This window comes from Protopterus annectens, chromosome 2.part1 (genome assembly GCF_019279795.1).
Source record: "Protopterus annectens isolate FY-2018-M chromosome 2.part1, PAN1.0, whole genome shotgun sequence".
Classification (NCBI taxonomy): Eukaryota; Metazoa; Chordata; order Ceratodontiformes; family Protopteridae; genus Protopterus; species Protopterus annectens.
The window spans coordinates 1,612,575,376-1,612,602,756 of NC_056729.1; positions in this window are offsets into that span (position 1 = coordinate 1,612,575,376).

Consider the following 27,381-nt stretch of genomic DNA (forward strand, 5'->3'; position numbering starts at 1 on the left):
GTAACATAAAAAGATAGTGAACCATTTAGGTAGCTCTCTTTAAGTGGCATGAAAAGCAAAATGCTATTTATAATAGCCTGCAACTTTTTAAGCAGTTTTAGATTATATGAAATCTTTAAAGGTGTTAAAAAATCTGATGTATGAAGAGTTTCTGCTTTCCATTAACTAGTCTGCCCCATTATGCAGGCTGCTTTACTATTGTTTATTTGTGGTCCATTCCCATCATGGTATTAGAAACCCAAAAAACTGGGGTATATGGAGATAATCCACACAGTCATGGACAGGACATTTAAATGTCATGCAGAGAGTAACCAGAGAGCAGGATGGAATGCTGTGCCTTGGAAATATGAAGCAGGAATATTAGCCACTATCATGCAAGTAACCAGAGTTATCTAAGGGGGAATGCAAACAGAATGGCACATAAATAAAGTATTTAATGTTAAAAAAGAATAACTGTGAAATCATCTCTGTAATGAACTGCAAAATCAGAAGTCAGAAGGTTGTGGGGAAGGCAATTCTTCCAGCAGGTTGTAATATTCTCGGTATCATTTACAAAGTGCACTTTAGTGTTCACACTTTCGAACTTACATCTAAATTACAGCCATCTTATATACATTAATATAATGATTGTTGGCAGGGGCACACTTTTCCCATTCTTTCCCTTCCCCAAGCACAGCTGGCACTATGCTGAATCATTTTGATATACCACTCCTACATGTGGCATATCAGATAGATCCACATAGCTATTTAACATGCACTTTGCACAGTGATGGACAGCCATCACACCATTTTCCTGGCATACCCTGGAAACATGCACAACAGAGAGGGCCAGGAAGTGAGGAAGCACTAAGAGGGTTAGATGGCCTTTCATTTCTGGACCACCAATTAAATGATTTATTTAGCACATATATTAACCTTGAATGACCATCTGAAAAGTTTTATATTTAGTGGGGCCCCAGGAAGAAAAGCTGAAGAGTAGAAGAATGGATATTTCAGAAAAAAAGATCAAACACGTGTAAATAACAATAATAAAGGACTAAAGAAAACAGATGCATTGCTATTGTAAACATTTTATAAAAAATAATGCAGCTGTATAATAAAACCAAAAAATATATTAAAATAAAATGAACAAGGTACTATACTGTAATGGTTTTGTCCCAGGTATGAAATATAGCATCAAAGGTGCTGAAGGCAAAAAGGAAAAAACAGTCTAAATAGGATGATTAGAAAAGTAAAGTGTGAAAAAATGTGTCTTGGCTATGGCAGAGTGCTGTAAGAAATTAATCTGGATAGTAAGCATACCTGTCAACTTCTAAGTGCAAGAAATCCAGACAAAACCAAAAATAATGGGGAGACAATGGCCCAAAATCAGGGACAGATTTTATATTTTGCTATTATAAACTTAGAAAGTAGCTAGAATAACTGGCTTTGCATGAGCATGCATTTTCAGAAGTACATCAACTCTGAAACTCAAATAGGTTCATAGGTTAGTGCTAGGCAAACGGCCCTTATGGGCAATTTTAAGCCTAGCCAATTACCCCATGTCAGAATCAAACCCTGCACCTTGTGTTTCTAAGGTAAGCACCTTAACCATTACACCAACCTCCCACCTATTTATCATTATTTATATCATTATTTTTTAGGTTCATAGGAGAATACTAGCTTAATTGCCCTGATGGGCCATTTTAAGCTTAGCCAATAACCTGTCATCAGAATCAAACCCTATAGCTTGTGTCTATGCCAAACTCCATTTTGATTGGGTGTATATTATATGAATGAAAGTTCATATATTCGAACGTTCTAATGAGGAAAAATTCCAGACATCGAGCTGCATGCTGTGGGATCGCAGTACAGTGAAGATTGGAGTATTTGCCCTTTCCTCACTGTAGTGCGATCTTGGAGTTGGTATATATATTTAGCGGGGGGGGGGATATTGTTTTAGATTTTCAGAATTTTCACTCATTAGAGCGTTCGAGTATATGAACTTTCGTTCATATAATATAGACCCTTTTAATTAACACTCTTCTGCACCAATAATTAATAACACTCTATAGACAAAACCTTCAAGGCAGCATGATGTTGTTTGATACATTGAATTATACAGAGCTTTGAAATTTACTGCTGTCACTTTGATACACTGAATTATAGGTTCATAGGTTCATAGGTTTGTACTAGGCTATCTGCCCTGGGGCATTTATAAGCCTAGCCAGAGTGTGTGTGGCTTTCACCACCCCTTAGGATGAGAATACTACGCCCTTTTAGGGTTTAGTTTACTGTGCCTCTGTCTAGTAGTGACACAGAGATGACCCTCTGAAATTTACTGCCGTCACTATACATCTCATACTTGTCAAGTCTGTCTTGAAGAGTGATGTAATACTTGTATGTAAATGCTAGACTGTATGGGCGCACACATGTGTGTGTCGGTGTGTGTATTGCGTAAAATTTGTACCTAAATACCATATTTGCTACATAACGTTTAGATATCTATTCTATAAGGCATGTACATGAATGTCCGTGATGCTTGTTTATATTGTACTTTTAACTTTAATGGAGTTCCTCTCCCATAGCCTCCCCGGAAAAGGGCTTCAATACCAAGTTAGACTTTCCTGATAAACAAATGCAAATAAATAAGATTTAGTGACTTCAATCTTTAATGATTTGTTTAAAAATCATAAATATACCAAAACTGTGTGGCTTAAATCTGGACATTCTGTGAAAACATGGCCAATTGAGAGATGACAGCAATTAGGTACTGGAAGAATGCAGTGTTAAGAAGTTGTCTAGGGTGGGTCAAACCAACAGCAACAATTCTAGTGATGCCACAGTTACAAGTTTATTTACAGGGTAAATACTTAAGTAATTCTTGTTAGCATATTGCAAGTTAGGTGGGAGTTTGAACCATAAGTTGATTAATAGCAACAGTGTATGTGTAATCATTGAATTTAGTTATAAAAGTTTGGGACAGCTACCTGATTCTTGTTAGAAAATCTGGCTTCACGAGGATACTGTGTGTATGATAAATGTCCAGATTAGAAGAATCAGTTTGTAAAATATGAAAGCCTATATGCAAAAATAAATGTGGGGAAAACATAACTATTTGTCAGACTTTTATGAATAAGCAATAATGTATTTTTTTCCATGTTGGCTGGTGGTGAATCTAAATATCCTATCATATGCTATTCTAGTTTGTGGTGGAGAGGTTGACATTGTCTGATATTTTCCAACCGCTTTAAGTTTATTAGTAAGAGGAATCTTACCTTTGTATAACTTGCCAAGTTCTGAATGGTCTTATCAATAACATTCTTCATATGAAAGTCAAATTGCAAAATATTATAAAGAATACAAAAAACGTTTAGTTGAGATGATGTCCTTGAGAGATGAAGAATCCATGACAGTGATAGTAAGGCACAAATGAACTGTTAGTGAGACAGATTCATTTATGGAAGAGATGGGGTTGGTTGGTTGTGGTACAGTCAGACCTTGTGATTATAGGTTTAGACAGCATACATGTAGGTTTGCATCCATTATGGGTAAAGCCAAAGCCCTGAGCCAAGACTGGAGAGATAGAGAAAGCAAGTTTAGATTTTGCTGAAAACTGACTCCAACCATTGGTAATCTATGACAACTGTGACATCAGCAATGTACTGGATAAACTCTGAGCTACCCCAGTGGTTATTCATGTCATTCATGAATAATCAGGGGGCCACAAAACTGAGCTCTGGAGAAATGTAACAGTTAGAGGTAGAGACGGAGGCTTGATTCTGTTGCTGTCTACTGTGCAGATAGTGCACCACTTGGTAGCAGTTAGGATTAAGCCATAAATGACCAGTATCTCTAAAAGCCTAGCATGACAAGCTGTGTCAATACCTTTGGGGAGATCAACAAACACCGTTCCAACAAATTTCCTAAGGCCAAGTTGACTATATATATATACTCTACAATATCTAGAAGGGCAGTATTAGTACCATGGTAGGACCTGAAGCTATGCTTGTTATTAGAAATTATAGGATCATAGGAAGTTACTAAGTTATTGGCCATGAGACCCTTACAAGCCTAGTCAAGAATTTAGCCCATATTCCGACAAGTCAGCACCCAATGCCCCTGTCCTGCAGGGACACAGGTGGAATCCCAGGGGTGTGCTTTTAGTTTCCCATCCAGTTATCTAGGTTGTGCTTAAAAAGGAATATGAGGCTTGGCATGGAGAGGGAGTCTATTCCACAAAAGGGGGAGCCTTTGGGGCACAAATATGTCCTGCCAACAAGTCCTATAGATGTCACAGACCAGGTTGAGGTCATGTGTGTGGGTTACTTCAGTGGATGTTGACTTGTGGATATGCAGCAGTCCCATCAAAGCGTGTTCTGAGATTGCTTTGTATGTCAGACAGAGGTCACCTCTGAGGAGTCTGTATGAGACTGAGTAGAGGGCAGGGATTTTAGCCTATCTGTGTAGGGTAGATGTTTGAGGCCCTGCATTCTCCTCCTGAGGAACCTCTGTGGTGTCTTCAGCTGCTACATGTGCTTTGTGAGGTACATACCAAAAGGGACGTTGTACTCAGTAATGGGTCTTACAAGGGAAGAATACAGGGATGTTATGACCTCCTTGTCCCTGGATGAGATACCCTTCCTAATGAGGTGGGCCACGTAGGAAGCTTTCTGTACAACAGAGACAATATGGTAATCAAAAGTCAGGTTGCTATCAACCTGGGTGCCCACATCCCTCATGACTGATTGCGTACTTAGGATCTTGTTATTAATGTGATAATGTTTGGGAATGTCACTCTCCCCAAAGGGGATGATGATGCATTTTTTGGTATTCAGTTTGAGGCCATCTTTCTGGCACCAGTCATTTGTTTGGGTGAGACCCTCTTGGAGAATGTCCACATCACTAGGAGAATTGATGACAGCACCAAGCTTGCAGTCATCTGCAAACTTGGTCAGCCATAGCCCACTGATTTTGGCCTGAACCTCAGAAAAATATATCCCAAACAACAGAGGCCCCAAGACTGATCCCTGGGGTATGCCTCTCATTACGAGTCTACTGCTTGAGGTGGCTTCCCCTATTTTGCCTAGGTGGTTTTATCAGTGAGCCAGTTTGCTACCATCTGGTAACATACAGACTGATGCCTAGTTGAGAGAGTTTATCTATTATACCTAAGTGGGGAATAGTATCGAAGGCTTTGGCCAGGTCAAGGCAGGTGGTGTGCACCATCTTCCCCCTCATCCATGGCTTAAGTGACTGTCTCAAAGAAGTCGACCAAATTTAACAGACATGATATCGTCTTGACAAAGCCAAACTGTGTGGGCTCAAGTGTTTGGAGGTTGCTAATGTCCTTGTTAATGAGGTCCATGATGATCCATTCCATGGCCTTGCAGATCAGGCTAGTTAGGCTAATGGGTCTATAATTTCCTGCATCAGTGGATGCTCCACCTTAGTGCATAGAGATAACAGTGGCTGTCCTCCACTTGGCTGGGATGAAGTTGGTACTCAGTCTTTGGCTGAATAGGGTGTTTAATGGTGCTGCAAGTTCCTGCCTGAGTTCATGTAGGATGCAGCCTGGGATGTTATCGGGTCCCATAGAGGCTGTATTTTTTGCCTTTGAGAGGGCAGTGATAACTTGCTCACTAGAGATAAGGGGAGGGGGGTGGGTGCTGGGGATGTCCTGATTTCCCAATGGGGGGGGACAGAGGGGTGAAGTTTTCACGAAACCTGTCTGCCAGCAGGTTGGCTATGTCTACAGCATTTGTGTATGTGGTGTCCTTGACTACCAGCTCTGAGCAGATCTGAGTGTTTCCTTTAAGACTGCAGACATATGTGAAGAAGGCCTTATGACTGTCTTTAGTAGATGTGGCCAGTTTGGACTTGAAGTTTGCTTTGGAGGATTTCACTAGTGTTCTTATTTGCTTGTTCAGACTAAGGAGAATTTGCTTCCAATTAGGCACCTGCTCCTTCTTGGTTCTGGACAGCATTTTTTTCCTTTTATTATAGAGTTTATTTATTGCAGATGTCCACCAGACAGATTTGCTCTTCCTTGAGGAGGATGATTTTGTCCTGTCAGGTATTCCTAATTCCATCTGTCACACCCCACCTCTGGGCCAGTAATCAAGGAGCCTCAGTCCTCCTGAATGACACCTGTGGGGATGTTTACTGGGAGGATAACAAGTACACACACAGTATTCCAGATGCATCTTTCTTGCATCAAATGCAATTTCCCTTAAGAGTACACAGAGACCACAATCAGTCCGGAGCAGGTTTCTCCCTCTTTCTCCAGATTTATTTTATTTCAACATTTGTTGACCAGGAAAGTCTGACCAGGACAGAGCCTATTTTCAGCAGATACCCAGAGAGAAATGCCTCAGACGCATGTCTTTGAATGTGGGAGGAAACCAGAGTACCCAGAGGAAACCCACGCAAATGTAGGGAGGACATGCAGACTCCACACAGAAGGCACCCCAGCCGAGAATCAAACTGAAGAACCTCTTGCTGTCAGGTGACAATATTACCGCTGCACCACTGTGCCACCCCCAATAACTCCCCACTGGTACAACTATAGAACTGAGATCTCAGCTGAGTGTCCAAGCCAAGGTCTCCAGCACCCTCTCTGTCTAACCAGTGCTTTGTGTCCCTGCCCAAGTAGATGACACACACACTGAGATTTGATTTACACACACACACACACACACACACACACACACACACACACACACACACACACACACACACACACACACACCTAGGAAAGGCTGGCACAGGTTTACTAGCTATGCCACCTTCTGCCCATACTATAAGGTAGTTATTACTGCCACCAGTCACTCCTTATCAGCTACTTTAAGGCCCTTAACAAAGGGTGTCCAATCTTACTGTGTAATGTTAATATTAACACAAATGGTAGTTTGACCAAGAGCAAGGCTGTTAGGAGTAGCCCACACAGCGTCACCAAGTAAATATGCATGTACTCTCAAAACTTAAATATCTTTACACGGATCAGCCACAATGAGAGGCTTAAATATATTGAATAATAAATAATAAAAGAACAAGACAATTCTAAATGTATATTCACAGTGACAGAGTCCAAAACCACAGGAAACATTTAAAACAACAATGTAGGACAGTCTCAAATAAATAAAGAAAAATATCTAAACTAAGCTTCAATATATTTCTGAATGTATCTAAGAGAATTATACTACATCCTAAGAACTTACTAATAGAGCAATGCAGATGCGGTGAATGGATCTTCTAGTTGTTGTCAGGTGCAAGACAGAATGCAGAATGCTCTGGAGTGTGTGTGTCAGCTACTTGGGCAAGGACACAAAGCATTGGTTGGACAGAGAGGGTGCTGGAGGTCTTGGCTTGGTCACTCAGCTGAGATCTCAACTCTATAGCTGTGCCAGTGGGGAGTCTTACTGGGGATCTGGAGGAAGAGTGAGAAACCAGCCCCAGACTGACTGTGGTCTCTGTGTGCTCATAAGGGAAATTGCACTTGATGCAGAGAGCTGCATCTGGAAATAGTGTGTTTGTACCTTATTATCCTCCCAGTGAATGTTCCTCCACTATTGCCGGTGGTGAGGACTGAGGCTCCTTGATTACTGGTCCAGTGGTGGGTCATCACAACCCTTTCCTCAAAGAATGAGTGACACTGTCTTACACTAGCCAAAGCCATCTGGCAGTTCAGCAATGAGCCAGTCTACTCCTTGGCTCCCAACTTTTCCAGCTCCTGAAAAAAAAAACCTCCTGCTCTTCTCATTCTTTTAGCTTATACAGTCAAAGGATGATAGGCGTTTACTAGGCTAATGATCACAGGGGCCTTTTTAAGCCTAGCCATGTATCCTATATCTCTGACAAGTTCCAGTACCCTTTACAATCATTTCTGTCCACTAATGTGTGTTGCGTTTGAGGTTTTGTACATAGCTAGCTAAAACCTCGTGGTTGTCTTTTTCCTGAGAGGCTATCTTTACCTCAGATATGTTTTTTGTAGACTTTATTTGCCCTCTTAGCTGTTTGTTTAGCTTGATGAAAGTGTTTTCATCATGTTGTGTGCATCACTAAGGCAAACTTCCTAGTATTAAGTGACAACCTGTCAGAATTTCAACCCACCACCAAACCCTCAGAAAACAGCTGTTTGCAAGGCTTTTGCTGTTTTGCTATTTTAACTGATTGCAAAGTAATAGTTGCTACTTTTCACTGTTTGCTAAGCATCTGTTCTGTTTGCTCTGTTTTCTCACCAAGCAGTGTTTTAAATAACTGATTTGTTAGGGTCACCTTGCTTTTTTCTGCTGTTTAAAACATTTTTTAGTGTTTCACTGCTGTTTTTTCTGCTGTTTAAATAATTTTCAGTGTTTTCTGCTTAAAGTAGTGTAGCTAGAAGCTCTAGCATAGTCCAGATACAGGTATGCTCTATCTGGATCTGTTTGTAGTGGCTGTTGTACTCTGAGCACATTTTCCAAGCCATCTTTGATTAGAAGGGGCCCTTCTGTATACTTATGTCTACTAATTCTGCTTATAAGTCTTTCTGTAAAGTGTTATCACAGTTAAACTAGCAATGTAATCACTGTATACTTATATATTGGAGTTTGTTTGTAAATCTTGTCATTTTCTAAAATTGTGGAACTTTTCTCCCCGGGCTTCTGCTGAAAACAGGTCTTGTGACCCAGTCAGACTATCCCAGTTAACAAATGTCAAATAAATAAAATAAGTAAATTCTGCACCCTTGTGAGAGATGTGTGCTGATCGAAACTTGTCTGGTGAAGAGTGCTAGGTTTAGGGCTTGGAGTAAGGACCCTAATTGGTTCTTTTCAACTTTTTAAAGTTTTTTGAAAGTTTCTAGCTTCAAGTATTTAAGCCCCATATTTGAGTGGGTTTCTGCTTGTCTGTGCATCGTGCAGCACCTCACACCACCTCCCAATTGTGCGCCATAGCCGGGCAGATAATTTCGACAACTTTTCCCTTAGATACAGCCGTAGTACATTAGTGTAGTCCTCATCTTTAGTACATGTCCAGTCTAAGAAGTATTGCTAGTGGGCAGTAACCTATTAAACCACCAGCCAAAATCCCCATCAGAAACATCCATCTACAGAGCACCTCCTAGATCAGTCCTGAAAGCATGCCTGTTGTGACAACAGTTCTTCAAACTTAGCATTTTGGAGAGTTGGACTACCCCTGTTTCTCTTGCCAGTCTTGTTGATTTGGGTCTCCTGAGGCAGTGTATCAACTGCCTCATGTACACTGACAACCTTCTACTAATAGCTCACTCTAGTTCAGAGTGCAGGAGATGTACTTAAACCAAGAATCTTGAATCCCTGCTCTCTAGCACTTGAAACAGTAACCCTGTAGAGGTTGTCAACTCACCCACCACAACTCATGCACATAGTACCTCTATTCATACACATAGTATGTATCCAACACATAAATCAACATGCATGGAGGTTCTCTCAAAAAATGTACCAAAACACCAGAGACCTCCAAAACACAAGACTGTTACAACTAACGCAGTTTCCACAGCACACAAGACTCATAACAACACCAGTGTCTCACTGACCAAGCCCTTAAGGCATAACACTCATAAACCAAATGTTCTTATCATTGGAGACTCCATACACACACGGATGTCCCACTCACCAGGTTAAATAAGAAGAAAGTCAAGGTCAGCTGCCTGTCCAGTGCCAGCATTCATCAGATCATGCATGCAGTCAGGTCTCTCAACAACAACTACCATTATGATTCTGTCATAGCTCATGTTGGAGTAAATGACCTGAGACATACCTCACTGGACTATATGAAGAGACATGATTGAGCTCTGTGAGTATGTATCTCAGGCAGGTATGTCACTAGCTTTAAGCAGTATATTACTCTCATCTAGAATGATGCCACAGTATAAACAAAAAAAATGATCCACTGCAAAAATTGGCTTATTTTTTGGTGTTATTCCAAGATGATCCTGTTTCTGTCAGGCTAGGATGACACGGTCGAAAACCTCACTGCTTTGCCAGAGACAGTTTGCACCTGGCACCACTAGGCTTTCGGCTGCTGGTAAAGGCTCTTACCTCCCCCATAGTGCCCTTTTAGACAAGGTCTCAAAAACAAAATTGCTGATGTGAAACATGCCAATCATAACAAAATAAGGGATATGCTGCTAAACTCTAGGAGCTTAAACCAAATACTGCACACCCTGGAAGCACTGCTATCACTGGATTAATGAGATGTCTGTGCAGTCAAAGAAACCTGGTTCAAGTCCTCAGAGAGTACCCCAGCCTTGCAAGGCTACAATGCCTTCTACACATTCAGACCACAAAATGAATGTGTGAGAACCAAAGGAGGCATTGTTTCTATCTATATTAGAGATAATTTCACCTCCTGACTAGTTAGACAGGACAACTCCATGGAGTTACTCCAAGCTCAGATTACTGTGGGTAACACCCCCAATCAAGTTATAGCTAGTCATAGATCCCCCTCCATGGATCATGATGTGCACTAGGCTTACTTGACCAAACTGGAGTCAATCCAAATATTGCGAAACACTTTGGTCATGAGGGGGATTTCAATTATCCCACCATCAACTGGGAAACCTATTCTAGCCCTAACTCACTAGTGTAAAAGTTTCTTGACTTTGTTAACTCAAATGCCCTGTAACAAATTGTTCAAACCCCAACAAGAGGAACAAACATACTAGATCCAGCCCACACTAACATGACAAACACTTACACTACCATGACTGTCAGACCCTAATTAGTTAAATCTGACCACAAATCAGTTGCCTTCGAAATGGCACTACCACCAGAACTCACAAAGGGTGAAGTCAGACTAAAAAACTTCACCAAGGCAAACTATACTCTCCTAGGGGAAGGTGAAAATGCTTTCCAGGCCCCACCCCCAGCTGGAAGTGATTACTACAATGAAGCTTACACTAAAGCCCTGTGCAATCACTTTTATAAGTGTATAGTCTCTGCTGTTCCAGAGAGAATCAAAGCCAGAGCCCCAGGTAAAAACAAGCCACCTTGGTGCACATCCAGCAACAACAAACTTTACAACAAACACAAAAAGCTGATGTCTAGATTCAAGTAAGCCAAGGCCCTCTAAGGGTAACTTTGAGAAAAACATAGGAATTACAGCCAAGGATAACCATAAGGCCTTTTACAGCTATGTGCGCAGCCTAAAGGGTAGGACCCAAGCATGTGTCAAACTAGTGACTAATGGTATCACACACACTGATCCCACAGAAATAGCAAACCTGCTAGCGGACAGATTTGGTGAAAATTTCACTCCCTTATCCCCTCCAAACTTATTATAGTCTTTGCTCCCAACATCCCCCCACCATATATATATATCCAAAGAGTAGGTCATCAAAGCCTTGTCTAAGGCAAAAATATCAGCCTCTATTGGATAAGACGGCATCCCAGGCTGTCTTCTAAACAAACTAAAATATGAACTAGCATCACCCTTTAAGTAACCTATACAGTCACAGCCTAACGACAGGCTATGTTCCTGTGGAATGGAGAACAGCAACAGTTATTCCCCTCCATAAAGGTGTCTTAACAACAGACCCAGTGAGTTACAGACCCATAAGTCTGACCAGCCTCGTCTGTAACGCCATGGAACGTATCATCATGAACTTCGCAAATAAAGACATAGGCAACCTCCAAACCCTGGATCCAACCCAATTCATCTTCATCAAGGGTAGCTCCTGCCTGTTAAACCTGGTGGATTTCTTTGAAACTGTGACCAGGGACATTGATGAGGGAAAAATCTGTGCACACAACATATCTCAACTTGGCCAAGGCCTTCATTGCAATACACACTCAGGCATTACTAATAAACTTAGCAAACTGAATGTAAATCCCTTCATTGCAAGATGGGTTGCCAACTGGTTCACAATCTGGTCACACACTATTAAAGTGGGTGACTCCTCATCAACCAGCAGACCTGTCACCAGCAGGGTGCCACAGGGGTCAGTGCTGGACCCCCCACTGTTTGGTATATACTTCTCAGAAGTTCAAGCCAAAACTAAGGGGCTGTGGCTGACCATGTTTGCAGATGACTGTAAACTGGGTGCAATTATCAAATTCCCAAATGGTCTCGGTATACTTCAGGAGGGTTTTACGCAGACCAGCGACTGGTGTCTTAGTCATGGTCTCAAACTATTTACAAAGAAATGCATCATCATTCCCTTCGGTAAAAACAATGTCCCTTCACACTATTAAATTAAGAATAATACCCTATGTACCCAAGAAGTGGTAGGGGATCTGGGATCACAAGTAGACTGTGACCTTAACTTTTACCACCATGTATCTACTGTAGTAAGGAAGGCTTTTTACATAGCACACTTGATTAGCAAAGGCATAGCCTCTAGAGCAAAGAAGGTTATAAACCCTCTATACTCATCACTAATCAGGCCCATAATTGAGTATGATGCCCCTTTTGGTATGTACCGTGCAAAGTACCTGCAGCAATTGGATAGACCTCAGAGATTTCTAACAAAGAAGATCAAGGGACTCCAGCACATGCCTTACACAGACTGACAAAAGTCCTCACTCTCTATCATGTAAACTTCTTAGGGAAGACTTATACCTGGTTTACAGAGCAATCTCTGACCTAAACCTAATGAATTTGCTGCACATCTGTAAATCAAATGGGACTAGAGCTACCTGTTTTAGGGACCTAAATATGTACTGTGACTTGAATAGGACGTGCTGTTGAGAGAGATTTCTCTCCCAGCAACTGCCGCATCTTTGGAATAGGCTGCCAATTCACGTGAAGCAGAGCACTTCTGTGACACTGTTTAAAAGGAATCTGGACAAGTGGATGGGGCACCATAAATTCATACTGGGGATAGCACCCACAATCCTCCTGGACATGGGCAGTCATTACTAAATACAATCCTGGGTATTGACTAAAGTATCTATTGTATTACATTGGGATGAAATGGCTAGGCCTGAAATGACCTCAGGGTCGCTAGCCTAGTAACCTCCTATGATCCTATGATCCTATACAGAATTGTTGAGAGAAGCCCTGTACAATCACATTAATAAATGCACAGAGACAGATGTGCCTATCAAAAATAAGTCCAAAACTAACTCAAGCAACAAACCATCCTGGTAAAATCCATACATAAACATGTTTTACAACAAAAGAAAAAAGTCATACCCAAGATTAGAAAGAATAGTTCCTAAATGTTACTGAGCTAACCAGGGTCACACAATTGATTTTTATAGGTTCATAGGTTCATAGGTTCATAGATTAGTACTAAGCTAACTGCCCTTGCAAGCCATTTTAAGCCTAGCCAATTATCCATTGTGAGACTCAAACCCTGCACCTTGTGTTTGTAAGGCAAACACCTTAACAATTAGGCCACCCTCCCACACCCCCCTTATCATGCAGGTGACAGCTTTCTGGTCTGATCTTACCAGAGAGGACACTACACTTGGTGGGAGGTACAGTGTTCTTCCATGTTTATTAGTCCCAGGTTGAGTATGTTTGCACTCCTAGGAGTATGGACTAACAGGTCCAAGGTGTTTGCGTTTACAAAGTCCTGGAATTCCTGGGCCTGTAAGTTTGAGGCCATGTAATTATCCCAGTTTATAGTGTTGTAGGTAAAGTTATCCATGAATATACATAAATACATACATATATATATATATATATATATATATATATATATATATATATATATATACACAAATATTTCAAGCACGGGCATTAATGCCCTTCTAGCTTACCAATATACAAAAACACTTGTTCCTATAATAAATGTCCAGGCTGTTCTTAAAACTATCTAAACTAGTTTGTGCTTTAATATAATTTGATAGGCTGTTGTATGCATCAGCTGCTCTCTCAGAGAACCAATTAGTACACTTGTCATTCCTATAAAATCTTTTACATAGGTTGCCTGATAATTTTCTGCTACTTTCTGATAACCCCAAACATTCCCAGAGGTAGTTGTCTCTAAATGCCCTATATACCTGAATAAAATCTCCTGCTAGATAGCTATATGAGACACTGTACAAGTTCAGATATTTTAGTCTTTCGTTATAACTTAAATTTTAACATCCATGGATGCACTTGGTATATTTCCGCTGTTCTCTTCCCACTTTACCCATTTTTGTTTTCTTATAAGGTTTCCATATTGCTATTCCATACTCAAGTTTTGGGACTAATGTAACTAACAAACAATGACTTCATCATTTCTGATTTCATAGACTTTGTATATCTTTTTAAACAAAATATAGTCCTACAACTATCATTAACTAATTGGTTGATATGATTAGAAAAACTCACAGCTGAATCTACCTGTATACCCAGGTCCTTAAATGAATCTACAGTTACAATCACTGCGTGCTGTATTAAATATTCACCTTTCAGTTTATGTCTCCCAAATCTCATATGCTTAGTTTTTGTTGTATTTATCAGCATATTATTCTCCTGTACCCAAATGATCAATTTAGTGAAGATCTTTTGCAGACATGCCTTATCTGTAACACATGTAATCAATTTACCTAATTTCAGGTCATCTGCATATAGACTGTAGAACACCTCAGATGAAAAAGATAGGTCTGAAAAATACAACAAGGAAGGGCCTAGGACAGACCCCCATGGGACACCGTGACTGTAACCAAGAATTTCACCTGTCCAGTTGCTGTATGATACTTGCTGTCACACGTCTTGCTTCACAAGTAAAGGTGAACAGGCAGGGTAGTTCATTTATATGCTTTATTATGTAGAAACACATCAGAATGGATAGCAGCAGTGCAAACTATAAACAAACTGATTAAACGACAGACTACACAGACATGCATGCTTACATCTCAACAGCTTACTACAAAATAGCAGTCAGGCTCACACATGCTCAGTATTTATACACTTGCGCAAGCCCTTAGAAAGCTTCTTAAAGGTGTACACACATATTGATCTACATCCTCCCTCTTTAATGAATTGCCCACGTTATATTGACATTTGAGAACAGAGACATGCAATTTGTTAGAGAAATATGTATTTGAATATATGTGAAGTGCTAGTTTAAAAGCAAAGTAGTATGTAATGCGTTTTATTCTATTAATGATATAGCAAAAAGAATAAATTCATATGTAATTGCAAGAAGTTTTTGAAACTGCAGTGTGCCTTGTAGCAAGTTGGCCTCTGGCCCTGGCAGCTGCTAGCTCAGCAAGTTCTAATGTTTATGCTTTTCACAAGTGATTATCTGCTGGGTCAGGAAATTAAATATGTGAAATAATGAAATCTTCTGCTCTTTCCTGCTGGGATGATTTGGCCTTGTGTATGTGTTACTAGATAACACGCAGCTGTTGGGAAAGTGTTACAGGGGAACAAAGAAGTGTATTAAAAGACTGAATCTGCTATTGTATTCGAACCAGCCTGGAACCTTGAAGAAGTAACTTTACAGAAAAACATTATGTCTGACCAGGTGGTTAGCAAGGCCGTATTGTTATCAGAGGAAAACTTTTTTTTAAATACACAGCATCAGCATTATTTTATGAACAGAATATTGTAAGCTAAAGTGATGTAGATGCCCTGTGACTGACCACATCAGTAAGGTGGGCACAACTTGAATGTAAGAAACTATAAAAATTGTGTACTTCCTGTTTCATGTCAGACAAAATTCTGTACTTGTACGTTTTTTGCCTCCTGGTGTACACTAGTAAACCTTTGAACCTGAACCTCCTGTGTATTGATCTTTTATTTTATTTAACAGTTTGGTCCTTTTTAGCGGGAAATCCCTCAGACAGCTGCAGATCAGAGTCTACCGGTGGTCGAATACTGCGCAGGAGAAGTTACCGAAACAGTTCTTCTTGGGTGAAAAGACCTCCAACTGAATTGTCGTTTAAAGAGGCTGGCCACTTTCTGATCTGTGGCCGAAGAGCGGATCCTGGACGGCTCAATACCGGAGGCTCAGGTAGGAAGATTTTTGCCTTTTTTCTGTTTTAGATCAGGGACTAGGTTACAGTAAATATTGTTGTCAAGATTTGTTATGCAGATCAGGGACAAGAGGAATTACTTTGTATTTGGTCATAGATCAGGGTAACAGAATAAGGTAGGCAGTTATTCTAGATAAACTGTGAAAGGAACTGAAATTTTGGTACCACATGATAAGAAGGGTTACGTAACATTTTCTTTTAACATGGGAAATCAGTGCACTAAAACATCGCGAGATCCGCCCCTAACCGAAGACGCAAAATATATGCAATCACAACGTTCTGATAATGTTAGGTATTATACGAAATGGGTTAACAAATATGAATTTGATGGTAAATTAGATAAAACTTCACTGGTTAAACTCCTTAAGCAACTTAAATCCGATGCGGAAGGTCAGGCAAAAAAGCAACGCCAATTAGGCATTCCTCAGGCACACAGGTGGATTGAGGAAGCAAACCGTAGGGAGCAGAAGACTAAAAATTCAAAAGCATTATTTTTAGATAAAGAAGATAATAACATAGTAATAGCAACGGCTCCTCCTCCCCTGCCCCCTCCGTTGCCTTTTCCAGGATATGAAGCGGGTGGACAGGGTGGTCCGCCTCCGCGTTATCCTGAGGTCTCAGCAAAACCACAACCATTTGTTAGAGATACTATTGAAACTAGGTCCCGAGCACGTAAAATACATAGGGACACAGAATCGTATCAAATAGAGAGGAACCTACAGGATGAGAATGAGGAAGAAATGTGTCCGCTTATAGAGGTCCCAAATCCTCACTCAGGACAGGCAGGGCAGGACCCAACTCTCTTAGTATACAGGCCATGGACACCGGAGGATATCCGGAAAGCTACTGAGGGAATCCCCCATCCGAAAGTTAATTTTACGAAATTTTTAGAAGATTTGCAAGGCATGAGGTTGAGTTACCACTTAAATGGGGAAGAAGTAGAAAAAGTAGTCAGACAAATTATAGGTCCAGATTGGCACATGATTTGTGGCACCTGGAATCCTCGTAATGTAGAATTTAAACCACTCCCACATAGTGACGCAGAACTAGACAATAGAGTGAAAGGTCTTACAGACCGAATCTCTGAGAAATGGAAACCTAGAGCAGACTGGACTTGCATTAACCAATGCATACAACAGGAAAATGAGACGGTAGATGGGTACTATGCTAGATTATTGGAATGTTTTAATAACCATAGCGGCATGACAGTACCTGAAAACCAAGTGAATGATTCCTCATATGAACAACAATTGAAAAATGCATTTTTAAAAGGTTGCATTGCAAGTAGCTTCATTATGAAGCATATGATAGATCATCGAACAAGTAGGCTACAAGCCTTACTTGAATATGCTAGGCATGCTGAAAGACATTTTAATAGCAAGAAGAAAAAGAAGGCGCAAGTCTTCACTGCTGAAGACGGAGCTGATGTATTTGTGTTACAGTCAGGCAAAAAGGGAAAGAAAAATGCCCAGGGAAATAAACAGTCTGACAAACGGTCAGAAGATTTTGAAGAAAGGAAAAAGAGAGGTGAATGCTTTAAGTGCGGGAAGAAGGGACTCTAGCGAGGGATTGTAAACAGAATAAGAAGGTAATCACAGAAGACAAGGGAGATGAGGACTGACTATATGATAGTGAAGATACATCATGTAAAAGTCAGAAATCATCAGGAGAAGTCAATAAACAGAGGACAAATGTAAATGTGATAGAAGGAATAGAGGAAGTGCAAGTAGATATGGAGGATGAAGAAAGTGAAATTTTGGATTTACCATTATTGAGCCTAGAGCTCTACTTAGCAGACACAAAACCGGAAGTTACACTTTTGGTGGAGGGAAGGGAAGTCAAATTCTTGTGTGACTCAGGAGCATCATGGACCCTGATACACCCCTCCAAGTTACCAGAACATTCTGAATCACCTGATTATATATTAGTGAAAGCTGCAAATGGACAGCTATACCGGGAACCACTCTCCCATGATATAGCAATAACTGACCCTGTTTCGGGTATGACTCAAAGAAGTAAGATTGTTGTTTCTGCAAAATGTCCAGTGAACCTATTGGGTAGGGACCTTATGCAGATATTTGGCATAGCAGTAGTTCCAACTGTGCAGGGTATGGAGGCACAGAGACAAATGGACACTTTTGTGGTGCGATCGAAGGGTGAAACATTTTATTGGTACAGCCAGGACCTAGTTACGACTGGTCCAGGGGCAGTAACCGAGGAACTGATGAACATAGCCATCAGTAAAGTCCCCTCCCTTGACACTGATCGACAGCATTTGTTACACTGTACTCTATACTACTGTAATACGCCAGGACCTGATAGAGAATATGAGCAAGAATTGTTTAGAAATCGTGCAACTAGATTAGTATTACGTACTTTGTATTGGGATACTGAGGGGAACAGTGTGGTTAGCTGTTCATTACCTCAAGAATTCCTTGCATTATATAGATCAAATCGATTGCCACATGTCAGCTTGACCAAGAACAAAAACATAAGATGGGCAGACTTAGGAGAGAAGGTAACAAGATGGGAAAAACAGACTGACTTAGAATTGTCAGAACAGGGAATACAGAAACAAAAGTTGAATTGGTTGACGCAGACGCACCCGGCTGTACACTTGCAATCTAGCGAGGACAGCTGATTAGCATTTTTATTAGAAGAAGAAGAGAAAGCCTTATGTGAAATACCAACAACTCTTTGGTCAACAGGCAAGTCAGACGTAGGACTTATTCGAACAGCAGGACCGGTTACAATTACACCAAAGTCAGCATTTAGGCCACAGAAAAGACAATACCCTTTGAGGAAAGATGCAGAAATAGGAATCAAGCCTATAATAGCAGCATTATTCAGGGAAGGAGTATTGGTAGAATCTCCTGATTCACCATGTAATACAACCCTATTTCCTGTTAAAAAACAAACGGGGAATGGCGGATGGTTCAAGATTTACAAGCTGTAAACAATGCAGTGATGCCCAGAGCACCCACGGTGCCAGACCCACATACTTTGTTAAATGACTTAAAGCCCCAACAGAAATATTTCTCATTGGAAGATATCAGTAATGCTTTCTTTTCAATACCTATACATCCTGATAGTCAATACTGGTTTGCATTTACATTTCAGGATAAAAGGTATACCTATACTCGACTACCACAGGGATATTGTGAGAGCCCAACAATATTTGCACAAGAAATGGCTAGCACCCTGACAGGGTTTACCCCACCAGGAGATAGTCAAATTCTACTTTACGTAGATGACATCTTGCTAGCAGCCCCCACCCAGCAGCAATGCAGGGAAGATACTATAGCGCTATTGAAATTCTTAGCAACACAAGGACACAAAGTGAACAAAAGTAAGTTACAACTCTGGAAAAAGCAAGTTAGATACCTAGGATATGTGATATCCAATGAAGGTAGGATATTAGATGAGGATAGAAAGACAACAATTTTACAAGCACCCAAACCAGCAACCAAGAAGGAAATGATGTCCTTCTTAGGGACAGCTAATTTTTGTCGGAGTTGGATACCAAACTATGCTTTGGAATCTGCTCCACTGACTGACTTGATATATAAAACACCAATGGCAGCACAAGATTTATTACAATGGACACCCGAAGCAGAAACGGCTTTCTGCAGATTGAATCAGTTGATAGCTTCTTCATTAGTTTTAGGACTTCCAAATTATCATAAACGGTTCTTTCAGACTGTAGATTGCAAGCAAGGATATATGACATCAGTGCTGACGCAACAACATGGGGATAAGCAACGCCCCATAGCCTATTATTCATCACAGTTAGACCCAGTGGCGCGATCTTTGCCTCACTGTGTACAAGCAGTGGTCGCAGCTGCAATGGCAGTACAGGCCTCGGCCTCAGTGGTATTATTCCACCCACTCACATTGAGAGTGCCTCATGCAATCACGATAATTTTACTGCAAGAAAAAGTAGCATATCTCTCTCCTGCTAGACATCTTTCATGTATGACTATACTGCTAAGCCAACCTCATATGACAATTGAATGATGTACGACATTAAATCCATCAACATTACTCCCAACTCCTGCAGATGGCACACCGCACAGCTGCCTGCAGGAAATTGAACAGTTAACCTTGTCTAGACAAGATCTCACAGATATGCCCTTGGATGATGCCAAGGTGATATATTACGTGGACGGCTCATGCAGAAGGGGCCCTACAGGGAAGAATCTAGTGGGGTATGTAGTAGTTACAGACACTGAAATTTTAGAAGCCCAACCCTTACCACATAACTTGTCTGCACAAGCAGCAGAACTGATAGCTTTAACACGAGCATGTACTTTGGCAAAAGACAAATGTGTAAACATATATACTGACAGTCAGTATGCTTTCTCAACAGTACATGTATTTGCGCAACAATGGAAAAATAGGGGAATGATAACATCTAGTGGAAAACTGTTAGAAAAATATGTATTTAAATATATGTGAAATGCTAGTTTAAAAGCAAGGTAGTTTATAATGCATTTTATTCTATTAATCATATAAATGAAGGGATAAATTCATGTGTAAATGCAAGTAGCTTCTGAAACTGCAGTGTGCTTTGACCCCTGACCCTGGCAGCTGCCAGCTCAGCAAGCTTAATGGTTATGCTTTTCATAAGTGATTATCTGCTGGGTCAGGAAATTAAATGTTTAAATCTTCCGCTCCTTCCTGATAAGATAACTTGCCCTTGTAAATAATTAAATCTTCCTTTCCTGATGTAGTAACTTGCCCTTGTAAGATAAAAACACAGCTGGTGGGAAAGTGAAACAGTGAACAAAGAGGTGAATTTAAAGACTGAATCTGCTATTGTATTCGAACTGATATGAGACCTTTAAGAAGTAACTTTACAGAAAGACATTATGACTGGCCAGCTGGATAGCAAGGCCGTATTGTATCTAAAGGAAAAGTTTTTTTTAGATGTACTGCATCAGCATTATTAGATGAATAGAATACTGTTAGTAAAAGTGATGTAGATGCCTTGTGACTAACCACGTCAGTAAGGTGGGCATAACTTGAATGCAAACACTATAAAATATTCTGTTCTTCCTGCATCATGTCAGACAAAATTCTGTACTTGTATGTTTTTTTGCCTCCTGGTGTACACTAGTAAACTTTTGAATCTGAACCTCCTGTGTATTGAATTCTGATTTTTTATTTAACAGTTTGGTCCTTTCGAGCTGGAATTCCCTTGGTAAGCTGCAGATCAGAGTGTATCGGTGGTCGAATACTGCGCAGGAGAAGTTACCGAAATGGTTCTTCTTGAGTGAAAAGACCTCCGACTGAATTGTCGTGTAAAGAGGCTGGCCACTTTCTGATCTGTGGCAAGAGCGAATTTGAACATTTTCAAAACCAGGAGGCTCAGGTAGGAAGAATTTGCCTTTTTTCTGTTTTAGATCAGGGACTAGGTTACAGTATATTGTTGTCAAGATTTGTTTTGCAGATCAGGGACAAAAGGAAGTACTGTATTTTTTGTCATAGATCAGGGTAACAGAATAAGGTAGACAGTTATTCTAGATAAACTGTAAACAGGAACTAAGAAATTGACATCATGTGATAAAAAAAGGGTTACGTAACATTTTCTTTGACATGGGTAATCAGTGCACTAAAACCTCGCGAGATCCGCCCCTAACCGAAGACGCAAAATACATGCAATTACAGCGTGCTGATAATGTTAGGTATTATACGAAATAGGTTAACAAATATGAATTTGATGGTAAACTAGATAAACTTACACTAGTTAAACTCCTTAAACAGCTTAAATCTGATGCAGGAGGTCAGGCAAAAAAGCAACGCCAACTAGGCATACCTCAAGCACACAGGTGGATTGAGGAAGCAAATCGTAGGGAACAGAATCTTAAAAATTCAAAAACATTATTTTTAGACAAAGAGGATAATAACTTGGTAATAGCTACAGCTCCTCCTCCTCCTCCCTCACCCCCTCCCTTACCCTTTTCAGGATATGAAGCGAGTGGACAGGCTGGTCCGCCTCCGCGTTATCCTGAAGTTTCAGTAAGACCACAACCATTTGTTAGAGATCCTATTGAGACTAGGTCCTGAACACGTAAAACACATAGGGACACAGAATCATACCAAATAGAGAGAAAACTACAGGATGAGAGTGAGGAAGAAATATGCCCACTTATAGAAGTTCCAAATCCTCAGGCAGGACAGGAAGGGCAGGATCCAACACTCTTAGTATATAGACCATGGACACCGGAAGATATCCGGAAGGCTACTGAGGGAATCCCCCATCCGAAAGTTAATTTTACGAAATTTTTAGAAGATTTACAAGGCATGAGGTTAAGTTACCACTTGAATGGGGAAGAAGTAAAAAAAGTAGTAAGACAAATTATAGGTCCAGATTGGCACATGATTTGTGGCACCTGGAATCCTCGTAATGCAGAACTTAGGCCACTCCCACATAGTGACGCAGAATTAGACAACAGAGTAAAAGGTCTGACAGACCGAATCTCTGAGAAATGGAAACCTAGAGCAGACTGGACTTGCATTAATCAATGCATACAACAGGAAAATGAGACAATAGATGGATATTATGCTAGATTATTAGAATGTTTTAATAATCATAGCGGTATGTCGGTTCCTGAGAACCAAACGAATGATTCCCCATATGAACAACAATTAAAAAATGCATTTTTGAAAGGTTGCATTGCACCTATTAGTAGCTTCATTACGAAGCATATGATAGATCATCGAACAGGGAGGCTACAAGCCTTACTCGAATACGCTAGACATGCTGAGAGACATTTTAATAGTAAAAAGAAAAAGAAGGCACAAGTCTTCACTGCTGAAGACTGAGCTGAAGTATTTGTATTACAGTCAGGTAAAAAGGGCAAGAAGAATGCCCAGGGAAACAAACAGTCTGACAAATGATCAGAAGATTTTGAAGAGAGGAAAAAGAGAGGTGAATGCTTCAAGTGCGGAAAGAAAGGGCATCTAGCTAGGGACTGTAAACAAAATAAGAAAGCAACAACGGAAGATAAAGGGGATGCGGACTGACTATATGATAGTGAGGATACATCATATGAAAGTCAGGAATCACCAGTAACAGCTAGAATAGAAAAGACAAATGCCAATGTAGTAGAAGGAGTAGAGGAAGTACAAATTGACTTAGACGAAAATGGAAATGAAATTTTAGATTTAGCATTGTTGAGCCTGGAGCTCTACCTAGCAGATACAAAACCAGAAGTGACACTTCTGGTGGAGGGAAGGGAAGTCAAATTCCTGTGTGACTCAGGAGCGTCATGGACTTTGATACACCCCTCCAAGTTACCAGAACATTCAGAATCACCTGATTATATACTAGTAAAAGCCGCAAATGGACAGCTATACAGGGAACCACTTTCCCATGATATAGCAATAACTGACCCTGTTTCAGGTATGACCCAGAGAAGTAAAATAGTTGTGTCTGCAAAGTGTCCAGTAAACCTATTGGGCAGGGACCTTATGCAGATATTTGGCATAGCAGTAGTTCCAACTGTACAAGGTATGAAGGCACAGAGACAAATGGATACCTTTGTAGTGCGATCGGAGGGTGAAACTTTTTATTGGTACAGCCAGGACCTAGTCACGACTGGTCCAGGGGCAGTGACCGAGGAAGTGATGAACGTAGCCATCAGTAAAGCCCCCTCCCTTAACACTGATCGACAGCATTTGTTACACTGTACTCTATACTACTGTACTACACCAGGACCTGATAGAGAGTATGAGCAAGAACTGTTTAGAAATCGTGCAACTAGATTGGTTTTGCGTACTTTGTACTGGGATACTGAGGGGAACAGTGTAGTTAGCTGTTCATTACCTCAAGAATTCCTTGCATTGTATAAATCAAATCGGTTGCCACATGTCAGCTTGACAAAGAACAAAAGTGTCAAATGGGCAGACTTAGGAGAAAAAGTAACAAGATGGGAGAAACAGACTGATTTAGAACTGTCAGAACAAGGGATACAAAAACAAAAACTGAATTGGTTGACACAGACACATCCAGCTGTACACTTGCAATCTAGCGAGGACAGCTGATTAGCATTTTTATTAGAAGAAGAAGAAAAGGCCTTATGTGAAATTCCAACAACTCTTTGGTCAACAGGCAAGTCAGATGTAGGACTTATTCGAACAGCAGGACCAGTTACAATTACCCCAAAGTCAGCTTTTAGACCACAGAAAAGACAATATCCTTTGAGAAAGGATGCAGAAATAGGAATTAAGCCTATAATAGCAGCATTACTCAAAGAAGGAGTACTGGTAGAATCTCCTGATTCACCATGTAATACACCCCTATTTCCTGTTAAAAAAGCAAACGGGGAATGGCGGATGGCACAAGATTTACAAGCTGTAAATAATGCAGTAATACCTAGAGCACCTACGGTGCCAGACCCACATACTTTGTTAAATGATTTAGAACCGCAACAGAAGTATTTCTCTGTGGTAGATATTAGCAATGCTTTCTTTTCAATACATATACATCCTGATAGTCAATATTGGTTTGCATTTACATTTCAGGGTAAAAGGTATACGTATACGCGACTACCACAGGGATATTGTGAGAGCCCAACAATTTTTGCACAAGAAATGGCTAGCAACCTGGCAGGATTTACCCCACCAGGAGGTAGTCAAATTCTACTTTATGTAGATGACATCTTGCTAGCAGCCCCCACCCAGCAACAGTGCAGGGAGGATACTGTAGCATTATTGAATTTTTTAGCAATACAAGGACACAAAGTAAACAAAAGTAAGTTACAACTTTGGAGAAAACAAGTTAGATACTTGGGATATGTAATATCCAATGAAGGTAGAATACTAGATGAGGAAAGAAAAACAGCGATTTTGCAAGCACCCAAACCAACAACCAAGAAAGAAATGATGTCTTTCTTAGGTACAACTAATTTTTGTCGGAGCTGGCTACCAAATTATGCTTTGGAATCTGCTCCACTGACTGATTTGATATATAAGACACCAATGGCAGCACAAGATATTTTACAATGGACAACAGAAGCAGAAACGGCTTTCTGCAGGTTGAAGCAGTTGATAGCTTCTTCATTAGTTTTAGGACTTCCAAATTATCACAAACGGTTCTTTCAGATCGTAGATTGTAAGCAAGGGTACATGACGTCAGTATTGACGCAACAACATGGGGACAAGCAACGCCCCATAGCTTACTATTCATCACAGTTAGACCCAGTGGCACGATCTTTGCCTCACTGTGTACAAGCAGTAGTTGCAGCCGCAATGGCAGTACAGGCTTCGGCCTCAGTGGTGTTATTCCACCCTCTCACATTGAGAGTGCCTCATGCAGTTGCAATAATTTTACTGCAAGAGAAAATGGCATACCTTTCTCCTGCTAGACATCTTTCATGTATGACTATACTGCTGAGCCAACCTCATATGACAATTGAATGATGTACGACATTGAATCCATCAACATTACTTCCAACTCCTGCGGAGGGCACACCACACAGCTGCCTGCAGGAAATTGAACAGTTAGCTTTACCTAGACAAGATCTTACAGATATGCCCTTGGATAATGCCGAGGTGACATATTACGTGGACGGCTCATGCAGAAGGGGTCCTACAGGGAAGAATCTGGTAGGATATGCAGTAGTTACAGACACTGAAATTTTAGAAGCTCAATCCTTACCACACAACTTATCTGCACAAGCAGCTGAACTGATAGCTTTGACGAGAGCATGTACTTTAGCAAAAAACAAGTGTGTGAACATATATACTGATAGTCAGTATGCTTTTTCTACAGTACATGTATTTGCACAGCAATGGAAAAATAGAGGAATGATAACATCCAGTGGAAAACCTATTAATCATGCACAATTTATTTTGGAGTTATTAGAATCTATTCAGTTACCTACCAAAGTAGCTATTTGTAAATGTGTAGCTCATACAAAACAGCAGGATAAGATTTCAAAAGGCAATGCACGAGCTGATGCGGCTGCAAAGCAAGCAGCCTCAGAAACTTTATTTTTGAATGAGGAATTACAGCCCTCTGAGATTTTAGATTTAGACATGTTAAAAACAATGCAGACGCTTACTACAAAAGCAGAAAAACAAAAATGGGTAAAACGAGGTGCAATTCTTGAGAATGGACTGTACATTTCCAAAGAGAAAAAAACAATATTGCCGTCTAATTTATTTAGATATGCAGCTTTGTTGAGCCATGGGCAGAGCCATGTCTCAACGGGGGGATGGTACAGTTAGTAAATCGAATATTCCAAACATATGGATACATAAACTACACAAAAAAATTTTGTGCAGCTTGTCATACTTGTAACAAGCACCATGCACAAGGAACATTTAAAACCAAGCAAGGAAGTTTTCCTATACCACCATACCCGTTCCATACTATTTGTATGGATTTCATAGAATTGAATAAATGTGAAGTGAAGAAGTTTTGTTTAGTTATTGTAGACATGTTTTCTAAATGGGTAGAAGCTTTTCCAACCAAAAACCCAGATGCAGCAACAGTGGCGAAAGCCCTGATAAAAGAAGTAATCCCTAGATTTGGCATTCCGGAAAGGATTTATAGTGACAACGGCACACATTTTGTGAATCAAACGATTCACCAGCTTGGGAGATTTTTTTGGTATCTCCTTAAAGAACCATTGTGCCTACCACCCACAGTCAGCAGGACTGGTGGAAAGGTACAATGGTACCCTAAAAAGTAAACTTAGGAAGCTAGTAGAGGAGACCTAAAAGAATTGGATATACTGTCTGCCTTTAGCACTGCTGAGTATGAGAACGGTTCCAAATGTAAAGGGTTTGACTCCCTTTGAAATGGTTTTTGGGAGAGCATATTATGTGCCTCAGTGGAAAGCTCTCATGCCTGCAGAGCAAGAGGCTGACAGTTCGTTAGCAGAATATATGAAGAAATTGTTAACGAATAAGTCTGTTTTGCAGTTTAACTCTTTTTCAGATAAGGAACAGACCAGACCAGTGGAAACATTCGTGGGCCCTGGAAGTTGGGTTTGGCTGAAAGTGACGAAAAGGAAAAACTGGGCGAGTCCAAAGTGGGAAGGTCCGTACCAGGTTCTGTTGGCAATGCCTACTGCAGTTAGAGTGGCCAAGAGGACGTCCTGGGTTCATTTGACGCATTGTAAACCGGTAAAGAACTTTCAACTTGATAAAAACTTTGAGACTGATACACAACCAGACCGAGATGGCCAAAAACAAAGCGAATAGAAGTTTAGATCAACCCCAGAGATGTTGCATAATCATTTTGTTGTGTGTACATTTATTAACTGTAATTGTGACAATTTTCCTCTTGCTGTGGCTCATCCTACACACAACCACACAAGTGAAAGTGGGAAGGCGTGATGAAACGTCTATAGACTGGCATCCAAATTTTAACACATACCTGGCCATGAAACGTGTGTATGCAGAGACTATGAACATTTCAAATTGCTGGGTTTGTACAGCTATACCAACA